General features: G+C 45.1%; 1 protein-coding gene across 1 annotated transcript in view; it reads right to left on the bottom strand.

The window, feature by feature from the left end:
- Positions 1-17,482, bottom strand: part of MUL1 (mitochondrial E3 ubiquitin protein ligase 1) — a 455,262-nt gene that overhangs the window by 128,081 nt on the left and 309,699 nt on the right. The gene's annotated exons all lie outside the window — the stretch shown is intronic.

Below are 17,482 nucleotides of genomic sequence, written 5' to 3'. Positions count from 1 at the left end.
AGTCACTGGCTTACCCAGACAGGACTTAGCAAATGAAACAAAGAGCTGATCTGATTTTCGAAAATCAGCTCTTCTGTTTAAGTAAAATCGCAACTGTCTATGTACATCCAGACAATGAAGTCTATACTCTCCTTTGTTCTGATAATTAGGAAAGAAGACAGGTAGATTGATGGCTTGGTTGATGTTGGCTTCGGAAGCCACTTTAGGCAGAAAGGAGGGATTAGTCCTGAGGGAAACCATGTCTTTATGAAAGATGATGTATGGAGGCTTACTGCAAAGAGCGTGAAGCTCCGATATCCTAGCTGAGGTAATAGCAATCAGGAAGGCAGTTTTCCAAGATACTTTAAGTCGACTGAAGCTGCAGGCTCAAAGGGGGGGGGGGGCAGTCAGAGCCTGGAGAACTAGGGTTAAAACCCATGGAGGAACTGCATCTTTAACAGGGGGTCTTAACAGCAGAGTTCCTTTCAGGAAGGTCTTGCAAATCTTAGAGGAAGCTAGGAGGCCAAATGGAAGTGGGAAATAACTGCCAATTGAACTTTAACAGTAGAAGAACTAGCCCCTTGATGAAAAATATGGGATAGAAAGTCGAGGACTGCTGGGACAGGAGCCGTAAAAGGATCCAAATGCCTATGCTCCGCCCAGATAGAGAAACGCTTCCATTTACTCTTGCAGATTTTCCTGGTAGAAGGCTTATGAGTGGCCACCAGGATGGCCTTAACTGAGGATGAGATACCGGGAGTCCTAGCCATTAATGGAACTGGATCAACCAAGCCGAGAGCTTGAGGTTGTCCAGGTCGGGGGTTTTCAATCCCAAGGGATGAGAAATCAGATCCGGAATGGGATTTAAGATCCAGGGAGGATGTACTAGATGAGACCGTAGGCATGGGGACCAGGTTTGACGAGGCCAGAATGGGGCTATGAGGATAACTCTGCTCCCCAACCGACGAGCTTTCTGCAAGAATTTTGTCATCAACGGAAGAGGGGGATAAGCATAAAGAAGACCGGATGTCCAAGCATGAACCAGAGCGTCTCTGGGGGCTTCCCCTGGTGGGGGAATTAGAGCAAAGAACTCGCTGCACTTTGTGTTCGAAGGCAACGCAAACAGATCGCAGCAAGGTTTATCCCATCTGAGGAAGATCTGTTCTGCTACTAAGGGGTTCAGAGACGACTCGTAAGGTGAGAAGATAGTTCGACTCAACCTGTCCACTAGAATGTTTGACCGACCCGGTATGTGCGTTGCTATGAGAAAGTGGTTGGTGGATATCGCCCATTCCCACACTCTCATGGCCTCTCGGCAAAGTGGGTAAGATCTGGTTCCCCCCTGCTTGTTGATGTAGCAGACTACTGACATGTTGTCTGTTTGAATTGCAATAGTCTCTGGAGAAAGAAGGTAATGGAGAGCCTGCAACGCTAGAAGCACCGCCATCATCTCCAGGACATTGATATGCAAAAAGGTCTCTGTGTGAGTCCAAGTGCCTTGGACAGATCTGCCCATACCAAGCCCCCCCCACCCAAGGAGAGATGTATCCGTGGTCACTGTGACTTGGGGTGGGGACATGGAGAAGGGGCACCCTTCCCGGAGGTCCCTGGAATGGAGCCACCAAAGTAGAGATTCCCTGCAAACCCTGCTGAGGGGAATAGGTGCAGACAGGGGATGACGTAGGATGGATCATTGGACCTGTAAGGTCCATTGGAGGATTCTCATATTCAGACGTGCGATCGGTAACAGGTTGATGACCGCTGCCATGGACCCCAGGGCCTTTAGGACTAATTCCGCTGGCGGGGCTGATGATTGTAGAAGAGCCAAAACATGAAGGTTTAGGTTGAGGAGTCTGTCCGCCGTCAGAAAGACTTTGGATTGTATTGTGTCTATCCTGGCCCCTATGAAATCCAAGATCTGAGTAGACTGAAGGGAGGATTTCTTGTGGTTAATCGTGATCCCTAGATGGTGGGCTAGATGTAAGAATAGTCTCTGGCTGAACATAGTAGATGCCTGGTGGGGGCGGTAAGGAGCCAGTTATCCAGGTAACGAAAGACCTGTACTCCCTCAAATCTCAGGTGGGCCCCTACAACTGCCATGACCTTGGTGAACACCCTGGGGGCTGTGGTGAGACCGAAGGGTACGACCCTGAACTGATAATGGCTGGCTCCCAGCCGAAAGCGGAGAAACCTCCTGGATCGCCTGTCCATTAGAATGTGGTAGTACGCATCCTTAAGGTCTATCGAGCACATCCAGTCATTCTCCTGTAAAAGTGGGAGAATGGATTGAACAGTGACCATCCGGAACTTTTCTTTGGCGACTGACAGGTTCAGTGTGGACAGGTCGAGAATTGGCTGCAAGTCCCCTGTCTTTTTTGGCACCAAAAAGAACCTGGAGTAAAAGCCTGATCCGGATTGCCCAAGGGGGACGTGCTGGATGGCTCTTTTTCTTAGCAGCTCTCTTATTTCAAAGGCTGCTACCTCCCTCTGATCGGGTGGGACATCGGGGAGGTGCCCCGACCAGGGAAGAGACGTTAGGAATGGAATTGAATAGCCTCTGGATATGATTCGGAGCACCCAGCGATCTGTCGTAATGGACTCCCAATGTGCTAGGGGCTCCGAGAAGCCCCCCCCCCGACTGCCTCCAGAGAGGAGCAGTCGGGCAACCCCTCAGGGTTGCTGCACGGGTCAATCGGAAAAAGGTTCCCTCGACCCGAAATACTTCGGCCCCCCTCTGCCTCTGGGCCAGCGTTCACCCTGTCCTTCTCTGCTTCTGAAGGACGAGGGATCCGGAGCGAAACGGAATTGTTGAGCTTTCCGGAAAGTACAGTTGTGTACACCTACCATAAATGTAGATGTTCGAGTGTCTTCACTGTTGCAGTCATAACTGTAGGGTGCTCCTGCCGGCAGGCAGCCCGAGGTCGGCCAGAATCCCAAAGTCTGGGTCCGGTGTCAGCTGTACAAGCTAGTACCCTGACGTCAGTACGCTTTGGTACATAGCCCTCAGCCGACGCCATCTTCTCCAGCCTTTCTTGCCCTAGATGTCAGAAGTCCCCAACAAAACAAAAATGAATCCAACAAGGAAACACAAATACACCACAAAAAGGAAAAGGAGAAAAAGAGGGATAGGAGGGAGGACCCGACTTCAACAGTGAAGACACTCGAACATCTACATTTATGGTAGGTGTACACAACTGTACTATGTTCTTCGTGTTTCACTGTTGCAGTCATAACTGTAGGGTGGAATCCCAAAGCAGTGTAAAAGGGAGGAGGCTTTAGATAGAAGAAGGGAGGCAAGAATTCCCTGCAAAACAGCAGAGGCAAAGACTGCCCTGGTCTTAGAAAACAGGGGAGATTGTAGTGCTTGGAAAAAGTATGCACAGAACTCCAAGTGGCAGCTTCCAAGATATCCTTGGTAGGGACTCCTCTGAGGAAAGCTGTAGAAGTGGCAGCTGCTCTAGTAGAATGACTTCTAATGGTACCTGGAAACTGTTTCCCATGATGAGTGTAACAAAATCTGATTCCATAAGCAATCCATTTGGAAATAGTTTGTTTAGAAATAGGTTTTCCAAGAGAACTGGAGGCAAAAGAAACAAACAATTGATTAGACTTTCTGAACTCTTTAGTCTTGTCCAGGTAAAATCGTAACTGTCTGTGCACATCTAATGAATGCAAAATCCTTTCCCCTTTATTTTGAGGATTTGGAAAGAAAGTAGGAAGGTGAATTGTCTGATTTAAAGCCACTTTCGAAATCACCTTAGGCATGAAAGTAGGATTGGTCCTCAAGGATACTCTGTCCTGATGGAAAATAAGGTATGGTTCCACAGCCATGAGAGCTTGCAACTCCTGAGACCCTTCTGGCAGAGGTCAATGCTAATAAAAGAACAGTCTTCCAGGATAAAAACTTAATATCTGAAGATGCAGCAGGCTCAAAAGGAGGCAAAGTAAGTTTTTCTAAAACATAATTAAGATCCCAGGCAGGGACAGGAGGGGTCCTGGGAGGCCGCAAATTTTAGCCCCTCTCAAGAATTGCTTCACCAAAGGATGAGAAAAACAGGAGGATCAGAACTGAAATGCAGAAATAGCAGAAGCATGAATCTTAATGGAAGTAAAGGAAAGTCCTTTAGATAAAAGTTCTGAAAGGTAAAGCAAAATAGAAGAGAGATCAGGTACCAGAGGATCCGAGCCTCGGTCCTGCATCCAAATACAAAACCTCTTCCATTTAGAGGCATAGGATTTCCTAGTGCTAGGCCGTCTAGCTTCCAAAAGAACATCCAAAACTTGCTTGGGAAGACTAGAGGAAATCAAATTCCTTTGAAGAGCCAAGCTGCCAGGCAAAGGGTCTTGAGGTTGGGATGTAGTAACTGACCCTGATGCTGGGACAAAAGCGAAGGGTTCAGAGGAGAATCCAAGGAGGCCCCAAGAACAGGTGCTTTAAAGTTGGATACCAAAACTGTCGAGGCCAATTTGGAGCAATCAAGATGAGGAACTTGGGCTTGTCCTGTTTTATCTTCAGTAATACCCGAGGTAGTAGAGGAAGAGGAGGGAAGGCATATGCTGAAAGGCTTCTCCAGCTGAAGGACAGGGCATCCACTCTCCAAGCTGTTTTGTGGAAGGACCTGGTGCAAAAGCGAGGCAGCTGATGATTGAGATGGGATGCAAACAGATCTATCTGGGGACATCCCCAAACTGCAGTAATCCTGTTGAATAAGTTGGTGTCTAGCATCCATTCGTGAGGATCTGAAATGTTTCTGCTCAGGCTGTCTGCTAAGAGATTCTGTTTCCTGGAATGAATTGAGCCTGGAGATGTAGATTCAAATTTAGAGCTGTGTCACATAAAGCCATAGCTAGTCTGCAAAGGGGTATGAATGAGAACCCCGTGCTTGTTGATGTACCACATGACCGTGGTGTTGTCTGCAATTAGCAGAGGCCCTGGTTGCAAAAGGTTCTTGAAGGCTAGAAGGGCATTTTGAACTGCCAACATTTCCTTCAGATTGATGTGCCAGTGAAGATGGTCCTTTGTCCAGGTTCCCTGCTTGCAATTGTCTAGAAAGTGTGCTCCCCAAGCATAATCCGAGGCCCGTGGTTAGGATTTGAGTAGGTTGAGGAAGACGAAAAGGCTTTCCTTCGTTTAAAGTGCATACCCTGGACCACCAGAGGAACTCCCTCTGAAGGCAGGGGATCAGAGGAATCAGAATATCCAGATCGTGGTAATGCTGTGACCATACACTTTTCAGATACCATTGAAGCTTTCTCATGTGAAGCCTTGCTTGAATCAACAGAATGCAGGAAGCCATGTAGCCCAGAGCCTGCAGGAATTTCCTTGCAGTGAGCTGAGATAGAGTTGCTAAGGTGCTGAAAGTAGAAGCCAGCTGAGTTTGTTTTTCTGGAGTGAGGAAGGCCCTTTGTAAGGTTGTATTTAAGAGGGCTCCCAAGAATACCATTTGTTGAGAAGGGATCAAATGTGACTTTTTTGTGTTCACTGAGAATCCCAGTAGGAGGAGAAGACGTTGAACAAAGTCCAGATGTTGAAGCAGAAGATCTTTGCTGTCTGCCTGAATAAGGCAGTCGTCCAAATAGGGGTAAATCTGGATCCCCTGAAGTCTGCAGTAAGCCACTACTGGTGCCAGGCACTTGGTAAAGACTCTGGGTGCAGTAGATAAACCAAAGGGCAGTACAGAGAATTGAAAGTGCCTCGAACCTGCCTTGAACCTGAGGAATTTTCTGCGTTCTTGCCTGATGGGAATATGTAAATAGGCTTCCTTTAAGTCCAATGTCACCATCCAGGCATCCTGAGAGAGCATTGGAATTAGTTGCTGCAGAGTAAGCATCTTGAATTTTGGAATTTCCAAAAAGGTGTTTAACACAGAAAGGTCCAGAATAGGTCTCCATGAGTTTTGTTTTCTGGGAACCAGAAACAGTCTTGAATAAAAACCTTTTCCCATCTCCAAGAGTGGAACAGGCTCTATGGCTCTCATGGCCAGAAGAGCATCCACTTGAGTTAAGGCCTCTGACCATTGATGTTTTGGCAGATCTGGCCAACCGTGAGCCCTTGGCAAAGTGTGAAAGTGGAATTTGTAACCTTTTAAAATCACGTCCAATACCCATCTGTCCTGGGTAATATGAGTCCAATTTCGTAAAAGAGACAGTTTTCCTCCGAGAGGGCATCCAGGTGAAGGGGTCCTGTAGCCCAACCGAGAGAGTCATTGAGCTTGCTTTCTTTGAGATTGGGATCTGTCTTCTCCCCTTCTAGGTGAAGAAGCAGTCCATTGTCTAGATCTGTAAGAGGCCTGACCTTGACCACGACCTCTGGAGCGCCTATATCTTCCCCTTTGAGGCCTGTCAGACGTGGGAAAGGACCAATTTTAGAGAGCCAATTCCTGGAAAATCTAGGAGGCTGAACTTGCAAGAAATCTTTTACAGTCTGCATAGACTTTGCCTTTTCTTCCATCTTTTAATAACTTCCTCAGCCTTGGATCCAAAAGAACATCATGTTGAACAGGGGCATCTAATAACTTAGCCTTAACCTGTTCAGGTAAACTTTGTTCATGAAGCCAGGCATGTCTCCTGATAACAGTACCAGAGGCTGCAGCCCTGCAAGAAGCATCCAAAGCATCAAAACCACAATGTAAACTATGCTTGTTCACTTGTTCAGTAGCATGCAAGACATCCTGAAGTTCCTTATCCTCTGCACAAGCAGGAAGGGAAGCAAGCTTTTGCTTTAAAACAGACAAAAGAAATTGCTGATACTTAAACATATGAAACTGGCAATTTAAAGCCCTTACAGACAGGGTAGCAGAAGTATATACCTTTTTTCCCCACCTGTCTAAAGCACGAGAATCCTTCTCAGAGGGAATAGGATTTTTAGAAGTAGCAACCTTAGCAGCCTTAGAGCCCTGAGAAATAGTTTCAGGATCCGCAGAAGGGTTTTTAAATAAAAATAAATGAGAGTCAGGAACCCTATAAAATCTATCAGGCTTAGAAGGAGCAGGAGGCATGGAATCAGGATTCAAATTAGCCCCAGAAAAAGCATCATCTACAATGTCCAAAACAGGAGGGATAGCTAAAGGCCTATGCTGGGGAAGAAGAAGAAATTCCCTAAGCCTCTTCTTGGAAGCAGAATACTCCTGTCCTTCCCAATGAAAATGTTTCCTCATCTCATGCAAGGTTTCTCCAAAAGAGAAATCCTCAGGCGGAGAGGCCGAGGGTAAAGAGTCCTCAGCATCCGAATCCTCATAAGGGGGAAAGGAATAGTCCTGATCTGAGGAAGAAACAGAAGATACAGAAACCTGGTCAGAGGAATCCAGAGTAACATCCTGTCGAGGCCTTTTCTCAGGAGGGGGGTGAGAACCCCTAATCATTGTAAGCAAATCTTCAGCCATCTTTAATAATTGCTTTTGTGTCTTGGGAGTGGATTCAGAAGCAGCTTGAGCAGGAACTTTAGACTTAACAGGAGTCTTTGTCTTTGCCTTTGAAATAGTTATGCGAGTAGGCCTGAAAACCCCCTCAGAAGCCGGTACCTGCACAGCGGTTCCGGACCCATCTGAAGGAGCGACGTCCGAAGGTCCTGCAGCAGTTAAAATAGTGGGCCTTGATGGCTCCCCATGGGAGTCCGTATCGGCCATCGGTTCAGAAGTGGCGGACGACAGGGGCTGCAAAAGCGCCTCACTGACGACAGCCAAACCGGACGCTGGCTCCAGCTGCAACGAGTCCTGTTTGGACCTCGGAGGCCTGTCTTTGTCTTTGCGCTTCTTTTGAACTCCGGTAGTGTCCGATGACATTCTATAATTGAAGCGTCTGCCAAAATAATTTAAAGCCCAATCGTACCTGCCCTTGTTAGTACGAGAGTTGAACCTGGCACAGAACCGACAACAAGAAACGCCGTGGTCAGGGCCTAAGCAAGGATGACAGTAAGAGTGGAAATCTTTATGAGGTATTTGTTTCACACGCTATACAATTATTAACTTTTCTGACATCGGAGGAACAAGAAAAGATTCCCAACGGGGTACTTAGCTTTGAGAAGAGAAGAACTTCGGACCGACAACAACAAAATACGCTGTTCGAAAATCGCCAACCAACGACTTGCGAGCTGCTTTCCACCGCACGGCAAGAAAGACTGGAGAAGATGGCGTCGGCTGAGGGCTATGTACCAAAGCGTACTGACGTCAGGGTACTAGCTTGTACAGCCGACGCCGGACCCAGACTTTGGGATTCTGGCCGACCTCGGGCTGCCTGCCGGCAGGAGCACCCTACAGTTATGACTGCAACAGTGAAACACGAAGAACATCCACATCTTCTTTTGTCCTCTTTGGTTTCTGGAGAAGGACCTCTGAGGAGCAGAGAAGCGGATCACGATGGCAGACGTCTTCCTGTCTTTCTCACTCTGGAGAAGCGTACTGCGGACGGTTTTGCCGAAAAGCGTAGAACCGTCAAAAGGGGCGTTTGAAGGGTTCCGCAAAGTCGCAGAGATGGAGCCAGGCCTGTCGACGTACGACAATGCCTGTTCCGCTAGCTCTAGCCGCTCCCTCCGTGGCATGAGAGAGAAGCCGCATAGATGTGTTAGTAATCGACTTAAGAGTGGCCATTCGAGCCGAGAAGGTCTGTTTGTCCTCGGCCGACATGGACTCTGGGGGTTATCCAGCGTACTCTTTGATTAGGTCCTGCTGGAGCCGAATTACATGTGCCATATAGTTCAGTGAGCTTACAGAGAAGGTCGTTGAAGCGAACATTCGCTTTCCAAGGCTGTCCATCGTCCGAGACTCCTTGTCTGGAGGATGTATCGAGGAATTCTCCTGTGCTAATTCCTTTTTAGTGGCAGCCGCAACCACCATGGCATTCACTGGGGCACTCTTGCTCCAAACTGTCCTGTCAGTCGGAGGGCTGAGGATCCTGTCCGGTCTCCTGGGTATTGGTTCGACAGTGTCCGGCTCCTTCCATGCCCTGGTAGTTATGAGGTCCACCAGGTGATCGGCGGGAGGGGACACCCAAGAGGTAGATGGGCCTGCGTCAAATGCCTCCAGAAACACAGACTCATCCAAGGAAGGTTTTTGGGCTGACCACCCCCCTCTAATGTGCAACATTTCCATAATGTCTCCAAAGGAGACGTCTTCGGGGGGGTGACCTTTGGGAACCTTCAACTTCCTATAAGTCCGTGTCTTCTGTGAGGGACTCGGGTGAGTCCAAGTGCCTCCTCTTGCACTTTCGTTTGTGAGGGACCTCTTCGGGGGGGGCTGTCCAAAGAGGGCTCACCAACAATGTCCTGTTCCTCTACAGGAACCATCTGGGACATAGGCACAGGCTGTCCCTGGGGCCGGATGATGGAAGACAGGCCCGTCTGAGAGGGAATGGCGGGTGGATCCGTACCAAGAACCTGGAGCCTCAAATCCCTCAAAAGGACCCTCTCCAAGACGTCGAATGCTGAGGGTGAACTGCTCTCCCTAGGATCCGAAAGCAGTCCCCTCGGATCCAGTGGGCGGATCGGAGCCGGAGATGACCCGATCGGATCCAGAAGAGTAATGCGCTCTGACCTCAGCAGAGCCAAAGGCCCACTAACCCCTCCGGATCCAACGCTCAACTCATGGCCCGAAGAGTTCGGATCCGAAAAAGGATCCGACAGACTTGAGGGTACAGTTGGCACCGAAGTAGGAATCACTGCCGGCGCCGACATTACCCCGGCTCCGAAGCTAGTTGGATCCGACAGCTCCGAACCCCGATAGCGGGTCGAAGAAGGAGCGATGGGGGTAAAAGAAGGGGTTGAGCCCCCCCCCAGAGGGGGGGGGGGCAAGAGCGCTCCCATCTGCAGCTGGGCCTGAAGAAATCGACGCATCATCCGGTCCATGTCTGCGTCGGATAGACTCTAGTTGACCTGGATGAGGCTGCCGAGGCCGGCCGGGAAGGCCGCCTAGAAGATCTCAAAGTGACCGGGTCTCCTCCTCCAGCTCTGGGGAGAAATGTGAAGAACGAAGCTGGGAGGGGGAAGACCCGGAGACCTTAAGGGGAGAGGCAAGCTGCTTAGAGGGCGGGGCCGATGGAGCTGACTCGGCCCGCCTCTTGTGGCTATGATGCCTATCTCTCTCTCACTCCTTGTCCTTCCTATCTTTCTTTCTGCCGTCCCTTTCCTCCTGGGCCAGAGAGGGAGGTTGAGTCCCGGCCAGGGGAGCGGGAGCGGTAGGTGGAGCAGCCACGGCTGGCGCCATAGAGGGGGAGGAGGACAAAGTGGAATCGGGGCAAAAGGCCCGCAAGGATTAGCTTAGTCTTCCTAGCCCTCAAAGCCCTGGGGTTGAAGGCTGCACAAATAGTGCAGCCCGAAGAAAGATGGTCCACACCCAGGCAAATAACGCACCGAGTGTGGCCATCTGCTGGGGACAGCTTAATGCCACACTTGCAGCATTTAGAAAACATAGCTTTTTGGTCTTCAGACATTTTGAAGAAAAAGAAAAGAACAGGCCCACACGCACACACCTTCACACACAGCCAGAGGGGGTGGGTGAATCAACTTTTAACTAGACTAAGAAAGTTTAAACTACCCAAAAGTACTAAGGGAGAGAAGGGAACCACACACACAAATTTCAGAAAATTTTTTGACAGAAGAAAAGTGTAAAAAACTTTAAACTCACAACCCCCACGCTAGGAGCTCGTTCTAAGATGTTTAAAGAAGCCGCAGCAAACGAGATCTGAGGACTAGAGGGAGGTAGCAGGGTATTATGGGTAGGGGGAGGAGCTTGGAGCTCAGATCTTTGGCTAGGAAAGCTGCCGGCTCGGATCCGATACCCATAGGTTGCTGATCAAATGAAGTTAACTACTTCAGATTAATATGTTTTGCATTAGCATGAATTTTCTGAAGGATGTGGAGTCTTAAACTCACGTTTGTCATTATTTAAAGACTTCAATTCTCAGCTGTTTGCCAGAAAAGTACTGATTTTAGAAGGAACACACCAAAAATATGATGCAAAAATCTGGATATTCTGTGAAAATCTGTACAGTTGAGAGGTATGGTTGAGATTGCTTAAAAGGCTTTCTGTAGAAGGAGACAGGACTGCAAGGGTAATTCCTATTATACTTACGAAGTGGAGACTGAAAATTCTCTTTGGACCCTTGGATGAATTTGTCCCTCTTTATCAAATCTTTTCAGAACTTCAGCCGAGTAAGAACCACACCATCCGTGTCTAAAGAAGCACTAAGAATGTGCCTTGACATCCTCAGGCATATTTGGAGATTAATTTTTTACTCAGTAAAGGCTGTTTGTGGCCGAGGCGCTAAGAGAATTTTATTGTGGCATTAAACAACGCTTGGTGAATGGAAGAGCTAGAATTCACTGGCCTTTTTCTTTGTTGTGTGGATTTTGGAACTCTCCTCAGTGGTTTTATAATATTTGGAGATTAACTCCATGCATACCTAAGCATGACTGTCCTAGCTGCAGCTGCTCAGTCTACTGCGTCTGCAGCATTAAGTGAACATTTAAAGAATGTTCGGTGGCCCAAGTTACAAAATGCATCATACTAAGCAGGGAAAGACAAAATCTAAATATGGCAAATCTACAACACGGTTGCTCATGTCAGCAAAGGATGCAAATAGATATTTTGACCGGTCAGCTTGACAGTTAACAGTTCTAAAAGGAGTGTAATAGGATAAGTATAACATTTCTTCCCAAATCTGTCAAAAGCTCTTCAATTCTCATCAGATGGCACAGGATTATTAGCAGCACGATGTTTGGAACTGGCCTCTTTGGCTAAGGAAATAGATGGATCAGCAGCAGGACTACAATAACTTACAGTTCTATGGCTTCTTGGGTGCAGGGGGCTGACTGTCAGGTAAAGTACATGCAGTATTAAATGCATCTTTCAAAGCACCTATTACAAGAGGGATGGCCATAAGCTGAGAGAGCCTACCTGCAAAAGATCACCGCATCTTTTTTGGGTCTCAGAAATCTCATTTTCTTCCTACTGGAAGAGGTCTTTCATTATATCAATGGTATCTGAAAATGAAATTCCTCTTCTAGGGAATCTGAAGAAGTAATCTCTCCAGTAACTGGCTCAGAGGAGTCAGGGGAAGACACCTGGGAGGCACAGTCCAGATCAGTTTCTTTGATGTCCAACTAGGAATCACTACCAGAAGGAGGAGGAGACCTCTTTCTCCTTAGATGAGAAGAAGGGGAGGAAGACTGCAATGAATGAAAGGCGTTAACGAGACGTTAGCAAGAGTAACATTTCTCTTAAAGAGTCCCAAAAAGATGGGTTTGAAGGAATAAAAATTGGAGATAGATGCTTTGATTCCGACTTTGCTTTTAGGAGTGTCCAAAGCCAGAGGATGAACAGCATCAGACGTACAGACTTCAACACAGGAGCCTGGTGCCTCTTCCCTTACCAACACGTGAGGAATGCAATCAGAACCTTCAAAAACTACAATGCATAGTTCTCCGTTCTCAATGAGGGCTGTACATCCAGACCTAGAGGAGAAAAAAGTATAGCACAACAAGGACGCAAGTCCATTACTATACAAATGAAAGACAAGCAGATAACGTAAACCTTATCAACAATTATTAAAAAGGTCTCATCAGCCTGCCCCAAATGATAAAGAGGTTACAGCAATAATATTGCACTGCAACTGACAGTATAATCCCCTTTTTGCAGTTTTACATGCTGCATGAAGGTTTTTTTTACAAGTGTGTTGCTTTCTGTTATACAAACAAAGCTGTCTGGGTTAGAGAGAAGAAATGTGAAAGTACTTGTCCTACAAATTGCAAATACCAGCAAGCCCAATTTCTGAGTTTCTGTTTTGCCGTTTTTTTGAGGAGGGGGGGTGATTACGTAAGGTAAAACATAATTCTCCCTTCAAATATTCAAACATAGTGATGGATGCTATGCAACTCAAGCTGCACTGGCTTCTAGTTTTGAATAGGTTTGATACATCTATACAACACAGAATATATTCTTGAGGGTACTGGATGTTTCTCTGTTGCTGCCATTTACATGGCCATTGATGATCTGTTTATAGACCATCAGGAGATATCTCTCTGCAAACACTAATCCTGCTCTCATGATGTGGCGTTACTTAAGCTGGAAACTTCTGTACGTCTGCTGTGACAATGTCACTGCCATATATTTTAGAAGTTTTGTCTTATTTTCATATAACTTTATCCTTCAGCCACTGAATTAAAGTATGGTACTTGTATGTGCACTTAAGGCAACATAAATGTGTGCCCATATGTGGAGAGGATGCAACAATCTAGGTTTCCATATATTTCCATAAAGCCTGGCTGCAAGGAATAGTCTTTCCGAGTAAACTCTGCAAACCAAAATGTTGTTTGTCTTTCGGCTTTTTCCCGGTAAGGGGTCGCCACAGCGGAACTCCGGTCCGCTAATGATTGGCAGTAGATTTTTACGAAATGCAGAGCTGCCAGCTCAACGCCCAACCTTCAACGAAGGAACGCCCATTTACGCACGCATGTCTTTCGAACGCTACCCAACCGCGGGGGGGACATGCAGACTCCACACAGAAGGCAACTCCCAAGCCAAGCTGAGAATCGAACGGGAGAACCTCTTGCTGTGAGGTAACAACGCTACCGCCATATTGTGCAGGAATTCATGAATGCATGAGACAGATGTAAAATATATCTACCAGGGTGAAAAAAGAAACAGGGCATTGACTAACAAAAGAATTACAACTGAATACCAGGTAGACTGGTACATCTGCTGACAAATTCTATGTTTCTGTACCTTGTGATTGCATACAGACTAAGAGCAATACAGCTGAAAATAGAGACAGCTCAACTGGCTTCCTGCCAAAAATGCAAGACCTGTAACAACATAAATACTAACTTTCAGATCACTGTACCTCAGAGTAAGGACAATACAATAAGATAGAGTAACACTTGCTATATACTTTCTTACATTTAACATTTGCAGTCTCATTAATCCAAGGATCACAATGACAGTCCTTAGAATTTTTATACGTCTTGCAGCAATGTGCTTCTTGTCACTTCATGTAATACAAAAAATAAAAAACATTAGCATGTCATAACTCCACACTCTTCTAAACAGGTCAGGCATGCCACTCACTTGACAGTGATTTTCAGGGGTATCCATAATTATACTGGGTTTTGGTCTGGGGAAGTTAGTTGAAGGGATCGCTTATTTACTTATTTTTTTTCTTTACTGGAGGGAGTTTGAGAGACATTATACAACCTCCTACTGTCCTAAGGAGCTGAAGGAGTTAAAAGAATGAGAAGAAGCTGCTGTTACCAACAAGAGTATAGAATAACTTATGAGATTAGCTGAATTCTAGAGAAGAGTGAAGAACCTCCACTTGCCATTAAGAGCTGAAGGAGTTAAATACAGCTACAGCTTCCACAGGCAGCTGACAAACAAGGACAAGTACAGATGTACCTAGTCAGTTTGAAACAAAAAAAAAAGGAGAGACGCTATTAGAGTTCGATAGATGCAGGTGGGAAATAATGGACTGGTACTGTTGTTTTAGACTTGGCGTTGGGCAGCAGGAGGAAGTAAAATAAAAAAGGAAATTATGTGGGTGGTGGATTGTAAGCACCGATTCTATGGGGTTAAAAAGTGCTAATGCAAAGGAAGTGGACTTTTTACATGCTCTCAGAGGTTGTTGACAGACGGATAGTGAAATAAAGGAAATGATGCTAAAAGTAGGAAGGACAGAGTGTAGGGCAAGTGACCAAAACATACAAGGGAATGGCAATGGTACATGGAGTGGGGCTTATCCATGCACAGAGATCCTTCCAAAACAACCAATATTTTTTTCCCCCAAAGAGTCCCCTATCAAAACAATGAAAAGATGAGCCTACAAAGTATAACTTAAAAGTATGGCTTGTCATACTCTGGCACAGTCAGCCGTAAGTTTGCAAGATACTCACTCTACCTTCATTTCCACTGCAACTGGAGCATTTCAGTTTTACTCTGGCTCCTCTGTTATTCAACACAATTAACAACAATCTTTATCAAACAGTGGAAACTGGAAACATTACCCAATACACTGATGACTCAGTACTAATATGTTCAGCTATTCCAACTTCAGGTATGAACACAAATTACCTTCAACAAAACAGAAAACTTGCTGTCAAACTCAACTGTTACTCAAAACAAAAAAAATTATATTTTACCTTAATTCTACCTCTAAACATAAAGCAAGTATAATCATAACCTCAGTCAATAATACAACTCTTGATTAGGTTTACCCATGCTAAATTACTAGGTGTATTCATATCACATTAAGTATGCAGTGGCAAAAACTTGGTATGTTAAATCAAGATGCGTCACACCAGAAACACAGGTTACAGCAACTCTCTACCTCACATGATTTCTATACACAAGCCTATTTTAACTAACAAAGAAAAAGACAACTACAAAAACTAGAAGGGTGCTAAAGTAGAATTGCTAAATTTGCTACAAACCAACATAATCAAACTCATCACTGTTCACCTCTCCAGCAAATACAATAGTTAAGGCTCCAAAACATTACATTAGATCAACTTAGAAGTGCACGTAATGTCCTATATAACCCAAACAAATGCACAGCTAGGTACTTTTCCGTTAAACCCCTACCAGGAGAGACAGTGGTATTTATACGGGTACGGCTCTACGCAGTCTCATTAAACAAATCCTCTAATTTAAAACAGAAACAGAAAAATGTTCTAATCCAACTGTAACTTATTAAACGAAGAAAACGAATTACGAAATCATGTGGTGAAAAACTTGAGTTCTTCTGGAGTTTTTATTCCTTATTTTTATAAAACGGTTTCAACGCTCATTTGATAACAACAAGTGTTTAAGTGTGTGTGTGTGTGTGTGTGTGTGTGTGTGTGTGTGTGTGTGTGTGTGTGTGTGTGTGTGTGTGAGAGAGAGAGAGAGGGGAGTGAGTTAATACCCGTACATTTCCATTAAATAAGTACCTTGTCTCAGTGGCGAATGTTTCTTGACTGCACTGAAATATGCCCACCTTTACAAATCCTAGGGTTAGTCCTACATAAATAAAATGCTATAGATCACATTTTTTCAATTATACGTCTGTCCTGCTTTCCCAAAACGTTAACTCAGTTTTGTCACCCTGACATAAGAAAACATTACCCTGATTTTGACATTAAGGGAAAACTAGTTCTAATGTACATCTTTAAAATATACGGGCAAGCGTAAAGTCGTTACCTTGCCTGAAATTCTATACACACACACACACACAGATATATATATATATATATATATATATATATCTATAGACAGACAGAAACACACACACGTACAAACACACACTTCTTATTTTAGTTAATTTTAACAATAACCATTTCTTAGTCCTCCATACAAGACTACATAATACAAAAACACAGCAGCACCAGCAGAGCAAAGACGTGGTAGAGGTTTAAAGGAAAAGTACCCACAGCTATTACTAACATCCAAATATATCAACCGAGGAGACAGCTAAGATCCCAGCACCTAAACCAAATATATGTTAAGTCAATCACCATGGTGACTCACTATAAGCAGTTAGTGTAGCAAAACAGTGGAATTCCATTCCTCCTGAAATGAGGGCAGAACCCAATTCCAAACGTTTTCTAAATACAATACCTAGCAAATAGAAGGACTTGCCACTGCAATAAAAAATGACTATATCTTTAAACGTTGTATACCCCCCCCACCAAGTATGACAATCTCAAATTACAACTGTTACAATATTTCTATAAATGTCCTGACATCCTCCCAGCCCTACATCCTACACTTCTCTAACTTTTTCACCTCTTTATCTACTTACCCCTCTTCTAATCAGGCTAACATACTTCTTCACTATCCCTTTGCTCCTCTTCACCTGAGCTCTTCTACCTCTACTGTACTCTCCCCTTTAACTGATACTTTAGTTACTTTGAATATTCCTTACTCTCAAATGTGTGCCTTCTGTCTTACCTAAAATAAGTCTATATGCATACTCACTTTAACTTGATCTAGAGCACAAGGTCTGTATGTCCTATATGTTATATTTACACACACACACACACACACACACGTGTATATATGTGTGTGTGCATATATATATATATATATATATATATATATATATATATATATATATAGAGAGAGACAGAGACACACACACACACACAAACGTGTGTGAATGCTCTTAACTGTATTAGGCTCAAAGTCACACAAAATGAAAGGATTAGTCTGCAATCATGCAGTATAGATCCTATGGGAGGTGCTTGACACTGAAGCAAACAAAACCAGAACTCATTTGGATGAAAAACATAGCTGAACATAGGCATGAAGACTGTGTACTTGATTAAAAACCTTCCCATTACTAGGGATGGTACCACTGTATATTCACAACTGTGCCTGAGACAAACCCATCAAGCTCTGCTGCATCGCGACAAGCAGCACATTTACACATCTGCCATGCATCACAATGACAGCTACTGAGAAACATTCCCTATTTTGGTCATGATTGTTGCATGTCAAGTTCATTGATAAGTAGGCTCTGAAGATCGGTTCCACCCCTT

The sequence above is a fragment of the Protopterus annectens genome, chromosome 2.part0 (genome assembly GCF_019279795.1).
Source record: "Protopterus annectens isolate FY-2018-M chromosome 2.part0, PAN1.0, whole genome shotgun sequence".
NCBI classification, from domain to species: domain Eukaryota; kingdom Metazoa; phylum Chordata; order Ceratodontiformes; family Protopteridae; genus Protopterus; species Protopterus annectens.
The sequence above is the reverse complement of the archived record's forward strand: the minus strand, read 5'-3'. Positions and strand labels throughout refer to the sequence as shown.